Below are 17404 nucleotides of genomic sequence, written 5' to 3' on the forward strand. Positions count from 1 at the left end.
TGGTCAGAGACAGTGACTGAAGAAGCCAATAAAGACCTGGTTTCTGGGACTTCCCTGGTGGCGCAGTGGTTAAGAATCCACCTGCCAATGAAGGGGACAGGGGTTCGAGCCCTGGTCCGGGAAGATCCCACATGCCGCAGAGCAGCTAAGCCCGTGCACCACAACTACTGAGCCTGTACTCTAGAGCCCGTGTGCCACAACTACGGAGCCTGCATGCCACAACTTTTGAAGCCCACATGCCTAGAGCCCGTGCTCCGCAACAAGAGAAGCCACAGCAATGAGAGGAAGCCCGTGCTCCGCAACAAGAGAAGCCACAGCAATGAGAAGAAGCCCGTGCACCGCAACGAAGAGTAGCCCCCGTTCGCTGCAACTAGAGAAAGCCCATGCGCAGCAACAAAGACCCAACGCAACTAAAAAAAAAAAAAAAAAAGACCTGGTTTCCTAGACAACAGCTGGATGTCAAGGAGCCTGACCTCAGAGGGACCTCTGGGGGACCTCAGAGCCCCCAGCCTAGGTGCGGACCAATGGATGGGTCAACCAGTGCCTAGCGGTTCTCAAAGTCTGACCCCAGAGCAGCTGCTGCAACATCACCTGGGACCTTGTTAGAAAGGCAGCTCCTCAGGCCCCACTCCAGACCTCCTGAATCAGAAGCTCTGGGTTTGAACAACTAACCTGGGTTTTCACAGCCCCCTAGGAGATTCTGGGCCACGCTAAATTTGAGGCCTATAGCCTTACTACTCAAGTACCAGGACCAGGCGATAAGCATCACCTAGCAGCTTGTTAGAGACACAATATTCAGGCCCCATTTCACTTACTGAGTCAGAATCTGCACTTACCAAGACCCCCCGGCACTCGTGTACATGTTAAAATTTAGGACGCGCTAGCCTAGAGTTCCTTGCCATAAAGTCAGGGGTCTCAAACTCAAATGCTTCCAGGGACCAAGCAGGTGATGTTCAAAAATGAAGCCAGGTTAGATCCAGCTGATTATTGCTCTTTGGAAATGTGAGCCCAGGACGGCCAGATCTTCCAATTTTTCAAGAGAATCTGGAAACCCAGATGCCAAAGTGAAATGTCCTGATTTAAAAATTACTGTGTGGGGGGGACTTCCCTGGTGGTCCAGTGGTTAAGAATCTGCCTTCCAATACGGTTCAGTCCCTAGTTGGGAAACAAGATTCCAAATGCCGCGAGGCAACTAAGCCCGCAGGCTCTAGAGCCCACGTGCCACAACTAGAGAGCCTGCATGCTGCAACTACTGAGCCCACACGTCCTGGAGCCTGCCCACCACAACTAGAGAGAAGCCCAGGCGCAGAAACAAAAGATCCCGTGTGCTACAACGAAGATCCCACATGCCACAACTAAGACCCGACACAGCTAAATAAATAAATAAACATTAAAAAAATTATTGTGTAGGTCACACAAAATCAGGCCTATGGGGCACAAGCATATAGGCCTTGGGGCAGGAAAGGTGCCTCGTCTCTGGGTAAGCTTTCTGAGCTTGGGACAGCCCTCCCAGGCATGGCAAGAGGCACACAGTAGGAACTCAAGAAGGGCTGGGACAGAAGTTCCCAAATTCGTCTGCATAATGGAACCACAATTACATTGAGTAGCTGTCGCAGCTACTCAATGCTGCCATGGGAGTGTGAAAGCAGCCAGAGATAATATTAAATGACTGAGCATAGCTCAATCATTTTTTCTTTTCCTTTGGCCGTGCCGTGCCGCTTGTGGGATCTTATCTCCCTGACCAGGGATTGAACCCGGGCCCCTGGCAGTGGAAGCGTGGAGTACTAACCACTGGACCACCAGGGAATTCCCAGCACAGCTGTGTTTTAATAATTCTTTGTGAACACTGAATTTTAAGCTGCATGTAATTTACATGTGTCACAGAATATGATTTTTCTCTTGATTTTTTTTTTCAACCACAGAAAAGCCATTCTTAGCTCATGGGCTGCACAAACTTGGCCTTTGGGCCATAGTTTGCCAACCTCTGGAATGGAGGAATGAATTGAGGGCCTGGAGGCCTGGACTGCAGTCCTTCTTCCTGGTATTTACGCACATAATCTCCCCTACACAATCTCTAAAACTTTAGCAGCACTTGATTATGAAAAGGTTATGCTGACAAGGCCCGATCAAGTATTGACTTGGTCTGGCTCTGGGCCAAAGACTTCAGATTAGACCCTAAATCCTTCATCACCCTGGCAGGATTTTAGGGAGCTGCCTTCCAGTGGCAGCTACTCCGAACCCCACCTCCCTGGCTGGTGATATCATTGATCCTTAACATGTAGTGACCATTTAGCTATGTGGTGGGCACTGTCCTTAGAGCTTTACCCGAATCACCTCATTTCCTTCTCACTCCCCAAGAGAGGGAAGACTAGTATATGCCCATGTGTATTATCATATACCCATTTTTTAGATGAGGAAACAGAGGCACAGGTGATTTTCCTAAAGTCACAGAGTGACAGGAGTAGAACAGAATTGAACCCAGGTCTGCATGACTCCAGAGGCTGCTCTCATAACCACTTTGCTATATTGCCTCTCAGTAATCCATCACTATCACCAGTCAACACGATGCCCAGACACAACCTTCTCAAGGACAAGCCTTGGGCAGCAAACCTGGGCCTCTGCATCTTAACTGGCATCCAGACACCAATCCTTCTCTGCCTTGGGCTGCAGCCAGACCTGGGGGACCCAAGATAGCTTCTGTACCCACCCCAGGAAGAAGGAGGCTAGCAGAGCTGCCTCGTACGACTGTGCACTGCACAACTCTAGGGGGCATTATTCACAATGTGCCCTGTGTGAACGGCACCCCTGGGCCCGAGGAGCTGGAGGCTGGAGGTGAGGTGCTCATGTTGCCTGACCTAAGACTGGCCTTGGGTGCCCACCTTAACCGCTATTCAGAAACAATTCATCCAAAAGGGAGGCAGCCCAGAAGGAAACGCCACCATGGGTGGTGGAGGTGCAGGCTGGCAGCCTTGGGGAGCCCTTTGGGTCTGGGGCAGGGAGTGGCTGGCTCTTACTGGAACCTCCTCCATCCAACTTGGAAAAAGATCCTGCCGCCCGGTCTGTCTCAGACTGGACTGACCGCAGCTCCCAGCTCTGAACTGTTGGCTCTGCTCCAGGTGAGAGGTCCCCTTCCCATCCCTCCACACCCTGCCTCCCTGGAAAGAAAGAAGGGCTCTCGAGTGTTCTCTCCAATCCTGCCCCCACGCTGCCCTGCGCTAGCCCTCCACTGCTCGTTCTTACGCTGGGCAACACCTGCCCTGGCCATGCAGGGCCGCTGGGAACTCCCAGCCAGATGCTCCCAGCTCTCCCCTGAACTACTGCTGTCCTTACCTGTGTGCTTTCCTGTGTTCGTTTTGCTTTTATGATTTGAGCCAGGCCCTGGGCCAGCACTTTACATGCACCAGTTCATGTGACCTTCATCACAACCCAATGAGGCAGGGACTATGATTATCCCCATTTTACAGACAAGGGCTTGGAGAGGTTCAGAGAGGTTAGGTTGCTTGCCCAAAGTCACACAGTTAAACAGTGTCAGGGCCAGGAATCAGATTTGGGTCTTTGAGACTTTAGAGCCCAATGCTTATCTTTCTAGGGGATGAATGTGTCATGTCCTCTAGGTCTGTTTCCCTATCTGCAGATTGGGTCTTGGGTCTGGGAAGCCATGTGGGTGACTATGATGTTGCTGCTGGTGATGATGGTGACGAAGGAGATGATGATAAAAATGGGGATGATGGTGATGATGATGACGTGCTGATGATGATGAAGATAAAGGTGATGGTGACGAGAGTAGTGATGAGAGGATGGGGATGATAATGATGCAGGTGGTGATGATGATGACGATAATGATGGTGGTAATGACCATGATGTACCTACCCGATACAGTTATTGTGCAGACTACATGAGGTACTCAGGTAAAACATTGCTCACCGTGCCTGTTCTATAGTTAGCACTCTGCAAGTGTTGGGTCATTTGAGGTCTCTGTGCCCTAGACCTCCAGAGTGGATTCCACTGCACTGGAGTGTGTTCAATAAACACCCTCCTCCTCAGACACTAGGTGAAAGGTGTGAATCAGAGACAAGAAAGGGATAAAAGAGTAACGTTTTTCTCTGTTGGTCCCTCCTACTTCCTGCTAAGTCTCCATTTCCTGCCAACCTCTGAAATCCAGCTTGGCTTTGGAACTAAGTCCCTGGGAGGGAGGCCTAGCCTCGGTGGGTTTCCTGGGCCCCAGGTGGCCTTCACCCAGGCCTCCAGGGAGATTCGGAGGCTGAGAATCTGGTGCCCAGGAAGGGGCTGCTGCCCCAAGAATCACAGCCATTTTCAAGCTGGGCTCCTGCCTTCTCTGTTGGGGGAGATTAGGATCTTCATCCACACAGCGACCCAGGGTAGGTCCTAGGGGAGTGAACAGCTGAAACCTTATACTCAGCTGCTGGTAAAGCAAGGGCTTTGAGAGCCATTGTCACAGAGTAAAAAATGTCCATTCCTCCTCCACACTCATCTGGAAGCTGAGGAGAGGCAGGGTGAGCTCTGTGGTCAGACTGCTTGAGTTCAAATCCCAGCCCCATCATTTGCTAGCTCCGTGTGACCTTGGGCAAGCTACTTAACCTCTCTGAGCCTGCTTTCTTATCTGCAAAATGCAGACAATTACATCACCTGTTTCACTGGACTGTTGGAATAATATGATGAGATCCCACAAGTCTCTCCAAAGGTTAAGTGAGGGAGAGTGTCTGTACCTCTATGGTCGCTGAACGAATTCTATGATGTAACGCTTATGCCCGGCCTGTAGTGTATACTTTAAAATGCTTCCTATTATTATTACAGAGGAGAAAGCCACATGGGCCCGCATTTCTCTGACGAACTATATCTTGTGTTGAGAGAAACTGAAGTCAGTTCATCCCTGTGCACAAGGCAAGCAGAATAGCATGGTTCCCAGACAGAGCGGCCGCACCGTCTGCAGTGACTGAGATGAGTGTTGGAGCTGTCTGGCTGCAGGGAGGAGTTTTTAGCCAATTAGATCCTAAGATCCAACAGGAACACAGCTCCACCCACCTCAGGCCCAGCCACTGGTGGGCCACAGTGGGAGTTCAAGAGTGGGAGTGAGGATGCAGAGGGGGTCTCAGATGAGGGTCTCGGAGTCTCCTGGGGGCTGAGATGTGTGACCTACTCCACCCTGTATCTCCAGGGCCTAGTCCGTCACTGGCAATCATCCAGCCACCTGTCATTCATTCACTCAACCAATATTCATTGAGTGTCTACTGGGAGCTGGGGCTGCAGCAGTGAAGCAATGAACAAAATACACAAAATCTGGCCCCTAGAAGTTTAAATCCCTGTGAACTAGCGTTGTAGCCTTCAGGAAACACTCCCTGAATATTCCCAAAGGCCGGGAAATGTGTCTGATGCCCCACCCCACCTCCGCCTTGCTTTGCCAGGTTCTTTCTTCTATGCGGGGAGATCTGCCCAATGGGTGGGTCATCCCATGGCCAGGCTGCCACCCACTGTCATCTGGTGTCAGAGGGGTCAGGGAGGGTGAGGCCTAGACCGGGTCCTGCTCCACCAGCCAGCAAGCTGCAATCAGCCGGTCCACCCTGCGCTTGAGTATCACCCCTCCCTGGACACACACGCCCAAGCCGATTCTGATCTTTCAACTTTCCCTGAATTCTGCAGGTGTCTAGGTCTTTTCAGCCCAGGACTCTCCTCCCACTGCCCCACCAGCATCCCTTCTTGAAGCAGGGCTAGAACAGCATTTCTGGAGTTAATCAGAGCAGTAGGAAGGGTGGGGCCAGTGAATGGGGGTCAGCTGCTAAGGTGCTGTGCTTGCTTACTCACGACCCTGCAGGAGGTCCTATTGTCTGCAATCCACAGGCCAGGGTTGGGGCTCAAAGGTTAAGTGTCTTGCGCAAGGTCACACAGAGCTAAGCTCCAACTCCAGCCTGTTTAACTCCCAAACCCTTAACCGTTACATCAACTGACTGTCCAAAGAAGACAACTAAGGCGTCTGGGGGATTTCAACACTCAAGGCGTGGCAGCAATGCTCTGAGGACAGGAGCAGTCTCCCCAGGCAGTCTGCAGTAAACCAGGCCCCCCAGGCCCAGTAAATGCCCCTCCTTCCACTTGGGAGCACCCAGCCCGTGCCAAGCACACGTCTAACATTTTACATTCTGCCCCCCCCCACCCCGCCCAATCTCTAAAACAGCCCTTCAAAGGCTGCCTTCCGGTCCACCTCGACCCTCAGCCTCAGGCCCCCCGAAGGTCTCGCTTACCAGCCAAACTCCTCCTCACTGTGGTGCAAACCGCTGAGAAAGGACAAAGGTGATCCCTCCCGGGGTGGTGGGAGGGGGTGCCTCTCAACCAGGAAAATCAACAAGCTCCGCACACAGACAGGTGAGAGTGGAATTTCAGGAATGAGCTTGTTTTGGGAGGTTGCAATCCAGCCCCCACTTAAGGTCCTTGATGGAGCCCGCGTGCAGGTGCGGCTCCTGAAGGAGGGTGTGCCAGGCTTCCCAGGCCTTAGCCCTCCTTCCAGGCCTCAGCTTGGGAGTGAGTTCCCCAACACGTCAAGAGGAAGCAAAGCTACATGTATCGTCCCAGAGGTCTGCACGGAAAGGGCCCCTGATCTTCAAGACACTGGGGAGAGGGAGAAAGTTGGGGCTGAATCTGGGCTCTGTTGTTATCACTGTGAGGCCTCTTGGGAAAATTCCTGAACCCCTCGGAGCTTCTTACTGCCTCATCCCTCATCAGCTGGCCTCCTCTTACCTTATCTTGGCCTCCCCAACCCATCCCAGGGAAGTCCTGCAGATTCATCTCAGCCCCCTGACTGTATTGCTAGGATATTGTTTCCTTAGTGTAAAAAATAAATTCCTCTTTTAAAAACAAAAATGCTAAGACTTTCAGGCTTATTTCAAGTTTATTTATTTTCTTAACAATTACTTAAGACTTACTGTGGGCCAGGCAACACTCTAAGCACTTGACACCTTTGATCCTCTAACATCCCTAATGGGGTGAGAATTATTATCACCTCCAGTTTGCAGAAGAGAAAAGTGAAACACAGAGAGGTTAAGTAACTTGCCTGAGGTGACACAGCTAATAAGTGAGAGTCAGGATTCGGATCTCTGTAGGTTAGGAGGCCACAGGTTTAGAACTGCTGCATCTTTGGTGGATTCCCACCAGCCAAGATAATTCTGTCTGACTCGACGTTCTGTGATTTTACACTATGGAAATGCATTAAATTTTTGCAAATACAAAGTGATATAAAAATATAGATGGTTCTTTTATAAACTCCCTGTATATAAACTCACTCCACCTGAATCTGCTGGTCTTAATATTTGGCCCAGTAGCTGATTCTAGCCTCCCCATCCTCTTGAACCTGACCTCCTACAGTTGTTCCAGAGATGCAGAGCAAGCACTCTGTATAGGTAAAGTCATCTAGTTCTTGCAGGATTCCCTGCAGGTACTCTCTGACAACCCCATTTTGTAGGTGGGAAAACTGAGGCTTTAAAGAAGTACACACACTTGATCAAGCATACACAGCTAAGAAGTGGTGGCATCAAGGACTAGAACCCAAGCAATCTGACATCAAAGCCCCTACTTGTTTCTTTGTCATCCCTAAATGTTTTCACTGTGGCAAAATATACAACGTAAAATTTACCATTTTAACCCTTTTTTGGGGTAAAGATATACTTTAATGTCAAGATTCAGGTTGAAACGTAATTGTCTTACAAAGATTGTGAACTGAAATGTCATAATTGGAGTTGCAAGATGCCATACCAGCCCCCCTCCCAGCCTTTCCTGCCTGTGTCTTACATCAAAGGAGTTAAATCTGTTCCACAAGATAAAAATTAAAGTAGCCTTGGCTTACCAGCAATTACACTTTCACTTTTCCCATCCAGCTAATTGTTTTAAAACTAACTTGCTAATACGCTGTCGGTGCAAATTTATTCATAATAGACGTGAACAAAAGGGTCACCATTTCAATCATGTTTAAATGTACATTTCAGTGGCGTTACGCATTCACATTGTTATGCAACCATCACCACTTATCCATCTTCAGAAAAATTTCATCATCCCAACCAGAATGAAACTCTGTACCCATTAGACACCAACTCCCCATCCACCCCTCCCCCTCAGCCCCTGGTAACCTCTCTTCTACTTTCTCTGAATTTGCCTCTTCTAGACGCCTCATATAAGTGGAATCATACAATATTCGTTCTTTTGTGATAAAGGCCCTACTTAAAACCATAATTCATTTTTTATTTGAAAACATATTATATAATTTGGGTCGTAGTCAAAGGGGGAGTTAACCTTATCTCTAGTGTCATGCTTGTTTTAAATAAGGAGAAAGAAGATACATGTGGCTAGATTTTATAACTATAATATAACAACTGTATGAGGGAAAAAACATCTAATGAGTACCAAATTGTATGCAATGAAAGGTAAGTCTCCTCATGTATCAGTTTCCCTCCTCAAAGTTAACCAGCTTCTAGTGTGTCCTCCAGATTCTAATGTGCATATACAAATATATACACATATAACATTGAATCCCTTTTGAAAACACACACACACACACACACACACACACACACGTGGTAGAACACTATACACTGTTCCATACCTTGCATTTTTCTTTTAACAATACATCTGGGAGATGGTTTCACATTTATTCTTGCAGAGCTACTGCTTTCTTTTGAACGGCTGCATCATTTTCTCTTGCATGGCTGTCCTGACATGTACAGCACTTAGTTCCCCTCTGGTGGATGTTTAGCTCATTTCCAATCAATTGCTCTCACACACAGACTATCTTTGTTCTAACATGATGCGCCCAATGCAAGGATATCCACTGGATAAATTCCAAGAGGTGAAGTGGCAGAGACAGAGGGCATGAGCATCTTCAATACTGACAGTTTTCTTACCCCCGCCTCAGGTTGCCCCAATTTGTGCTCCCACCAGCAGAGTCAGAATCCCGGTTGCCACACCAGCACTGAGTGTTACCCGGCGAACTTGCAGGTGGAAAACAGAATCAGTGTGGTTTTGTTGTGCATTTCTGTTTTCAGAGTTCAGCATCTTTTCATCTGTTTGAATTCAACTGTATTTCTTTTTATGTAAACAGTAGAATCATATCCTCTATTCCTTACCCCCCACTTCCCCCACTTTTGGATCACGTGGTTCGTCTTTCATTTATAAGAGCTCTCTATGAAATTAACTCTTTCTCATAAAAGTGGCAAATACTTTCACTAGTTTGACATGCCTGGGCTTATGGATTTTTGTTTGTTTTGGTCATGCAGAAAAAATTAATTTTTATGTAGCCAGACTCAGCAACTTCTATCTTTAAGGCAAGGCCCGTGCTTCTACCCATTAGGCTGTACTGCCTCCCCGCTCTGATCAGCGCTTTGAAGAAGACACGTGGAGTGGGCCTGCTTCTTGATTGGAGGTCCTCGGCAGAATATTATTGTCCCCAACCTAGACTTGGACCTGGACACGTGTTCTCAAGGTGCCAACGGAGAAGAGACCGTTCACAGAGAGACCCTAATCACGAGCTTTTAGTGGGAGGGGGACAGGTCCTCAGCTCCCTGATCCCGCACTAGAAAATAACTCCTCTGAAAGTCAAATCTTGCCCCAGGCCCTCAAGGTGGGCCCACTGGAGGCTGTGAGACTAGAAAGGAGAGCAAGTTCTAGAGAATAAAACCCCCACTAGGCCCCTTGGCAACTTTCCTATCTGTAAAGAAGGGGTTCTTTCCAGCCTCCCACACTGGAGGGGATGTGCCATTGTCTTAGCGCATCCCCTCCGGGTTTGGTCTTTGCAAGGGCAGAATTCTCACCACCAACCCACTCTTCTAGAGGGTGGTGGATGCAGGTGGCCAAAGAGGATCTCATTTGAAGGTTTCCTCCAGACCAGTGATTCTGAAATTTTAGCTTTCATGAGAGCCACCTGGAGGTCTTGTTAAATTACAGGTTGCTGGGCCCACCCCCTGAGTCTCTGACTTAGTAGGTCTAGATGGGGTCTGAGAATCTGCATTTTGAAAAAAATCTACAGGTGATGCTGAGGCTTCTGGTCCAGGGACCACAACTTGAGACCCATTGGCCCAGGACATCCACTCCCTGGAGACCCCCATCTCAGGCTGGGCAGTGGTATGAGTTAGGGTGAGAGGCCTGGAAGAACACGGGCTTCATTCAATCAAAATAACAGCAACTGCTCTGTGCCAGGGGCTGTGCTATGGGCTGTGCATTCATTCTCATCTCATCCTCACACCAAGCCCACAAAGTAGGTTTTACTGGTACTAACTCCACTTTACAGTGGAAAAACTGAGGCTCAGAGAGGGTGCATGGGCTTTAGAATTAGACAGATCTGGAGTCTGATTCCAGCTCAGCCACTGACCCATCGTGTGAGCTCCTGAGCAAGTGACTTACCATCCCTGAGCCTCTAACTCATCAGTAAGTGGGGACCAAAAACCTGATTCTTGGGGCATTATGAGGATGACAGGGCTGATGATTATAAGGGCATCTGTAAAGCACAAGAAATGTACATCTCCTTTCTTGCTGCAAGCCCCATCATGATCTCAAGGTCCTTTTCTGTCTCTCCAGATCCATCTTCCCTCTCCCTATACTCTGAGATACCTTACCAGAAGTCACACTGGACTACTGTCACTTCCTAAACCTGCTTCACCTGGTCATGCTCCCAGGCCTTTGGAAAGGCTGTTTCCTCTGTGTGGAAATGCCTTTCTCACGCTATTGCTCCAGAGAAACTCCTATTCATCCTTCAAAACCCACCTTAGAAGTCCCCTCCTTTTTGTCACTTTCCTTGAAATGTTGTCCTCCTCCTGCCCTTGGAAAGGCAGGAGGAGGACAACATTTTCCTCTTTCACTTGTGTTCCCATAACATTTTATATGGAGTACAATCTGGAATACAAATTGCACTGTTACAGGGACCAGGCAACTTATACCACCACCAGCAATCATCAGCATCATCAGCACTTAGTGTTTTCCATGCACCAGGCACTGTTGTAAGAGGCTGAGGTTTGTTGATTCATTTAATGCCTAAAATAGCCCTCTGAGGCAAGTGCTACTTATTATACCTATTTTCCATATGAGGAGATCGAATCACAAAAATGCTAAATATTTTGCTTTAGACCATACAACTAATCCATGCCAGAGCTGGGATGCAGAAGCTGGCTGTGGAGTCTGTGTTATTAACATTTATATTATGCTGCTCTTTATGAATGAGGGGTGGGCCAGGTGGGGACTGTGCCACCTGGAGGGCGCCTGCCCCATCCCAGGGGGCAGCCGAATGTTAGGGCTGGAGTTGTCAGCCTTTCTGATCCTCTTTTCTCAAGAGGATCCAGAAATATGAAGTTTTATGTGACATCTCCCACCTTTTAAAATCTTGGGAGTAAGCTAAAATTGAAAAAGGAGTGTGGACCTCACAAAAGCTGCACACAGGCCTGCTTTGTGGGAACCTCGTCTCCGTTTGTTTCTGCATCTTAGCTCAGGGCTAGGCGCACAGTAGGTCCTTTGTAGGTGCCATGACACTTCTGGACCTCACTGTGAGGTGGGCGTGGCTCTCACAAGCTGAGCTCTCATCCCAGTCCCACTCAGCACTGAGATTCTCTGACCTGCACTTGGGATGTGGACGAGGTCCCAAACGGTGGTCCTGAGCACCACCCCAACCTTGGGGCCATCTCCGGGTCTCCTCTGTCCAAGATAAGACTTCCTGCTTTCCAAGTGCTGACAATGAGTTAAGTGTTTTGTTTCGTCATCCCACTGATCCAACAGATCTGGGAGGCTGCCATGTTCATCATCCCCGGGTTACAGATGCGAAACCATGGCTCAGAGAGTGGATGGGAATTATTGCCCAGACTAGGAAGAGGTGGAGCTGGGACTGTGATGCACACAGCTCTGATTCTAGCTTTTCCCCAAGCAGCTGTCATCAGGCCTTCCACCAAACTTTTGATAGTTCTGGCCCACGTTCTAGGGCAAGCACACTCCCACGGTACAGCCCAGACCTGGAAAGTTTGTGGTATGCAGATAGGACCCTGGACACTCCAGTCTGTCAGGCATGGTTTCTAGCTCCTTCTGTGTCTTATTGGATGGCGGGGATGGCATTGAGAGTGTCTAGAGGGAACTCCTGGACATGGTCCCTTATGGGAATTCTGCCCACTGGGGCCTGGACAGGCAGAACTTGTGGCCTGGCTCAACCCCAGGCCTTTGGGCTCAGCAGCAACTGCAGATAGCAGGGTATAGTGTTTGTACGTGTCCACAGACAGAAGGATAGAGATGTGCGTATGTGCACCTGTGCATGTGTGTATGCCTTGTGTATGTGTGCACGCACGTGCGTGTACAATGGAGAACAGGGGACCTTGTCCCCCAAATTCAGATCCTGTGAAGTTAGTTTAGGACAAAGTACAAAGAAATCTAAACCCAGAGATGTCAATTTACAGCAGAGGTTGAAATATGAAACAGTCCCCTAATTTTTACAACTTAACTGCCCATCAGTAGGCGTATCCGTGGTGGAAAAAAAGGCAGCAGTTAAAATAAATAAGCTACATTTATATGCAGCAACTTGGATAACTTTCAAAGAAATGATAACTGGGTGGAGGGGGGTGGCAAGTTTCAGAATGATGTGGAGGGATTATACCGTTTCTATTAAACATCCACCCACAACATTACTCTGCAGTTTACATACCTTCTATGGGTACGCATGTATACGACTGCCTGGGTGTAGGAAAGGCCTAGAAGGAACTCCCCAAATTACGAAGGCAGTCACCTTTGCGGGGGCAGGGAGGTCAGGGGTTGAAATTTACAAAGGAGAATGGCTCTGTGTACTCCTCGCGGCATCACACAGTTCAGTGGGCTGGTACGTTGGGCCACTGGTGGATGTCACATGGAGGCCACAGGGAGGCTTAAGCCTGGGGAACAATTCACACAGGACCCTCATGGACTCTCTGAGGGCTCTGCTGTCAGGGACAAACCACCGCTTTGGCTGTTCTGCCCTCACTCCCTGGTGGAGATGGGGTGTGGGAGCTTTCCTGCCTCTTGTGGATGGAGGAGTTCTGCTGCTTCCTCCGGAAACCTCCCCCTGCCTCAGTTTCTTCCTCCACACTGGAGGGAGAGGTCCCGCCCCAGCTGTCCGCCCCCACCCCCTGCCCAGCACCCCCAAATCTCCGACACATGCCTCTCTGGGGGATAGCAGGGCCTCCGGATCTGGCCTCCTCCCAGTGTGGCCCCAAGGGGGACAACTCAGGGAATGAACCCCCGTTGCCCAGAGGCGGGCTGGCAGAAGAGGCTAAGGTGGGCTCTGGGGTCAGACTCCCTGGGTTCAAATCTGGGCTCAGCAAGTTGTCCCTGGAACCCGGGGAGGCGTCTCCAGCCTCTGACCCTCAGTTTTCTCCTCTGTAAAATGGGGACACCAAGAAGGGCCTAATTCCAGCAAAGCGTTGTGCGTCCCGGCGCCTAGCCCGTGCTCTCAGGTGTCGCTGCTGTTGCGCTCCCGAACGACACCTCACCCCGCCCCTCGGGGCCGAGGACGCTGCCGCCTTCTCTGCCGCCCCTGACAGACACACTCATCGCCCTCTCCCGGTCCCTCGGCTCGCATCCGGGGGCTTCCCCACTCCCCACAATCCTCTGCGGTGGTCCCCCTACGCCCGAGGCCGGGTCCCCGCAGCCCCGCCGAGCGCCCTCCGGTGGGAAATGGCGGGGTAGGCGGCGGGGGAAGGCGCGGAGCCCGGCGTCGCTGACGTACCTGCTTCCCGCGGCGGCTTGGGATGCGCGCGGCTGGCGGCGGCGGCGGCGGCGGCGCTCGGGAGGAGGCGGCGGCGGCGGCGGCGGCTGGGCAGTTGTCACGGTGGCGCCGCGAGCGCGCGGACAGGTACTGGGAGGGAGCGGGCGGCGGGGCTGGGAGGTCCGGGAGCGCGGCGGGCGGGGCTTGGCGGCGCCGACGGCCCGGGCCACCGCCCCCGCCCGGCGGGCCACCGACCCCGCTCGGCTCCCAGCCGCCCCTCTTTCTCACTCTCCCCCGAAACAAGCTCCCGCCGCGCGCGTTCCCTCGTGCCCGCTTCCGCATCCACGTCTGCCCGGCACACCCACCCGGACCCCTCGCGCACACACCCCGCATTCTCCCTCTGCACATCCGGACCTGCGGCACCAATATGTACGCACAGACCTCGTCATCCTCGTGTTCCCCAGACAGACCACGGTCCCCACAGTCCCCTACCCCGCCCCCCCCAGCACATACGTGCCCCGTGCAACACTTCATCCTGCCCCGCGGTGTACCTGGACACATTGCGCACACCTGTACGACCACGCCCATCACATCCACACCCCCGCAGGCACAGATTGTCCTCTGGGCAAGGTGAGGACTTCAAGGAGTTCACATAGAAACAGGCTTCTGTAGCTGATTTCCCTGTCCCTCACCGACCTCTGCATTCCCTCACCCTCACCTTTGCTTTCTCAGGGACCTTCTCCTTCCTTGGCCTCAGCCACATCCTCCAAGGTCATTCCTAGATCCCCGTCAGCCCCTGAAGGCCCCGTCTGTTTGGACCTTTGGCTTCCTGCCAGTGACACCCACTACACCTGTGCTTCCGCCTCAGCATGCTGCCAGGCCCCCTTCTCTAATCCTCATTTCCTTCCCTCTTCTCATCAGTTCCAAGGACTATCATTTCAGTATCTTCATTTCACATGTGCATGGCAAACCCCAAATGTCAGCCTGTCTTTGTCTTGCCATTTAGAGACTATTCATTTTCCCTTGCGGCTGTAACAAGCGACCACAAATGTAACTAGCTTAATACACATAAATGTATTATCTTACAGTTCTGGAGGTCAGAAGTCTGACACCACTAAAATCAAGAAGTGGTACGACTGTGCTCCTTTTGGAGGCTCTAGGGGAGAATCTATTTCCTTGCCTTTTCTAGCTTCTAAATACTGCCTGCATTTCTTGGCCAGCAATGTCAGGCCAAGTCTTTTGTATACACCACATCTCTGGTACTCTCTTCTGCCTCTCTCTTCCACTTATAAGGACTCTTGTGATTACATTTGTTCTACCTGGATGGATAATCCAGGATAGTCTCTCCATTTCTAGGTCAACTGATCACCAATCTTAATTCTAACTGCAGTCTTACTTCCCCTTTGCCCTGTAATTTAACATATTAACAGGTTATAGGAATGAGGACTTAGACATCTTTGGCTGTTATTCTGTCTATCACAGAGGCTGAGCCCTGCTGGAGAAAATTAGTCATCCGAAAGGATTTTTGCCACTATAAATTTATGAACCTCTACAAGCAGAAAGACCCCTATCACTGTCAGTATTTGCAGTAGAAAAATAATAAAATAAAATGTGGAATGTTTATGTGATGGAATACTATACAGCACTGAACAAGGACATAGTCCACCTATGCATATGAATGTTCAAAGACTTCAAAATCATGAATGAGAAAAGCAGGAGAATTGAAAAAACAATGAGAACAAACACGTTTATAGTGCTTACTCTGTGGCAGATGGTGTTTCTAGGCACTTATATTAAAACTCACAGCAATCCCCTGGGGTAATACAGATGAGGAAGCTATGGCACAGGAGGTTGAGTAACTTGCCCAAGGTCACACAACTAGGTAGCATCAGAGTCGGGATTTGAACCCAGAGTCAGTCTTAATCCAGAGCCTGTGCACTTCACTGCAGCAGAGTAATTTGTACAGTATGAATGATTTCAAGTTAAATTTTTTGAGCACATAAAACTGTATATATATCCAAATCACTTTGCTGTATACCTGAAACTAACACAGTATAAATCAACTGTACTTCAATTTAAAAAAAGATAGGTGGATTCATATATCTGCTTCTAAATTCAGTCTGTTGCATTATGTTGTTTAGTGGAAATAAATAAAGGAAATCCAGCCTCATGTAATTTTACCCACCATTGCTTTTGTCAACCATTGCTTTCCTCAGTGCAAATGTCAACATGGTGACCAGGCAAGTAACATCTTAGTATTATTATGACAATATAATTATTATTGTATTATTGACACACTCCCACTCCCCCCCACCCCTCCACCAGAAGTCTGTGAGCCACACTTTGAAAACCATTAGTATAAAAACCACTAGGTTTGATAAACCTAGTATATCTAATATCAACAATTGCAATTGTTGTTGTTCAATTTCAATTGTGACCATTGAAATTGTTGATATTAGACTATTATTGACCTACAAAAATGGCAACATCATGTGGTTCCACCCAATGCGTGTTATTTTGGAGGGTTTTCCTTTTGGTTCCCATCCTGCTTCCCCGGCCACGCCCTGTTGTTGAACATCACTGAGTGCACCTCCTCTGGGACTGTGTTGCTGTGCACGGCTTTGTACAAATGATACATCTTTCTTTATGTCATGATTTCCAGTGGGGGGGGAGCTGGAGTTTGGGGGGTGTATAGGAACTACGAACTGGTTGATGTTAGGCTGACATATTTTAAAGTATGTATTTTAAGCAGTTGTGAACATGGAGAGGGGTGTTCTCAGAGCTGGCTGAAGGACGTCAGAAAGTCCACGTGGACTTCTGTCAGGTGTTTAGAACTATGGATCATTTGGCAAAAAAACAAAACCAAAAACCTTTTTCTAGACAAAGACATGTGGGCTGAGTTATGGCACAGTTGGATGCATTCACGTCTGGATAGATTCATGAGTGGTTTGGGAGGTAAGTGACCCCAAAATGTTCTATTGAATATTTATATACTATTGTGGAAGAATAGTCCTCCTGCTTTCTTTAGTCAAGTTAGTGCAATTCTAGGAGATGATGAAATAGGAAAAGGGATCCAAGATCAGTCAAGCCAGCCCTGGGGATCAGTGGGGTGTTAAATGCCGTTCTTTATAACCACTATTTAAACAATACATTGTATAGAAGATAAGGCGATTATTCTTTTCATTTCCCCCTAAGGAGGGGGTCACTGAGCATCCATTCGTTCTACTTTAGGTAACTGCCTGTGACTCAGTTCTGGGGTCACCACCCCTTCCTCACTCCTACCCCATATTTTGATCCTGGTGATGCTTATTTCATGTATCACCGCCCCATTCAGGGTTGATACTACCCCAGCCTAGAAATCACACATTGTATTCCTCTCGGGATATTGATTGGTTCAAAGGAGGGAATGAGACACAACTCAAAGTTAACCATAGCCAATGAAACTCTACACAGGGACTTTCTCTTTGGACTCTTAGGGAGTCCCACCTGCTTCCGAGTGGTTCAGATACGGAGCTGCATCTGGGAAGAGGCTGCATGAGAATGAATCCCATCCAGAGAGAAGACAGAGAGGAACTAGGTCCCAGTTTCATCGTCTGACCCACATGAAGCCATACCTGTCCTACCCCTGGACATTTCAGGTGCATGAGGCTATACATTTCCTCTTTGCTAAGCCACCTTGGGTTGGGGTGTCTGTTGCTTGCA

At 49.4% G+C, this 17404-nt stretch overlaps 1 protein-coding gene across 1 annotated transcript in view; it reads right to left on the reverse strand.

Moving 5' to 3' along the window:
• Positions 1-13804, reverse strand: part of SCNN1B (sodium channel epithelial 1 subunit beta) — a gene marked incomplete at its 3' end in the record, with an annotated part of 75831 nt that extends 62027 nt beyond the window's left edge. Inside the window, exon 1 of the mRNA XM_082858128.1 lies at positions 13724-13804. The remainder of the gene's footprint in view (positions 1-13723) is intronic.
• Between the last annotated feature and the right edge of the window lie 3600 nt (positions 13805-17404).

The sequence above is a fragment of the Leucopleurus acutus genome (assembly GCF_964270905.1).
Source record: "Leucopleurus acutus genome assembly, chromosome: 16".
NCBI classification, from domain to species: Eukaryota; Metazoa; Chordata; class Mammalia; order Artiodactyla; family Delphinidae; genus Leucopleurus; species Leucopleurus acutus.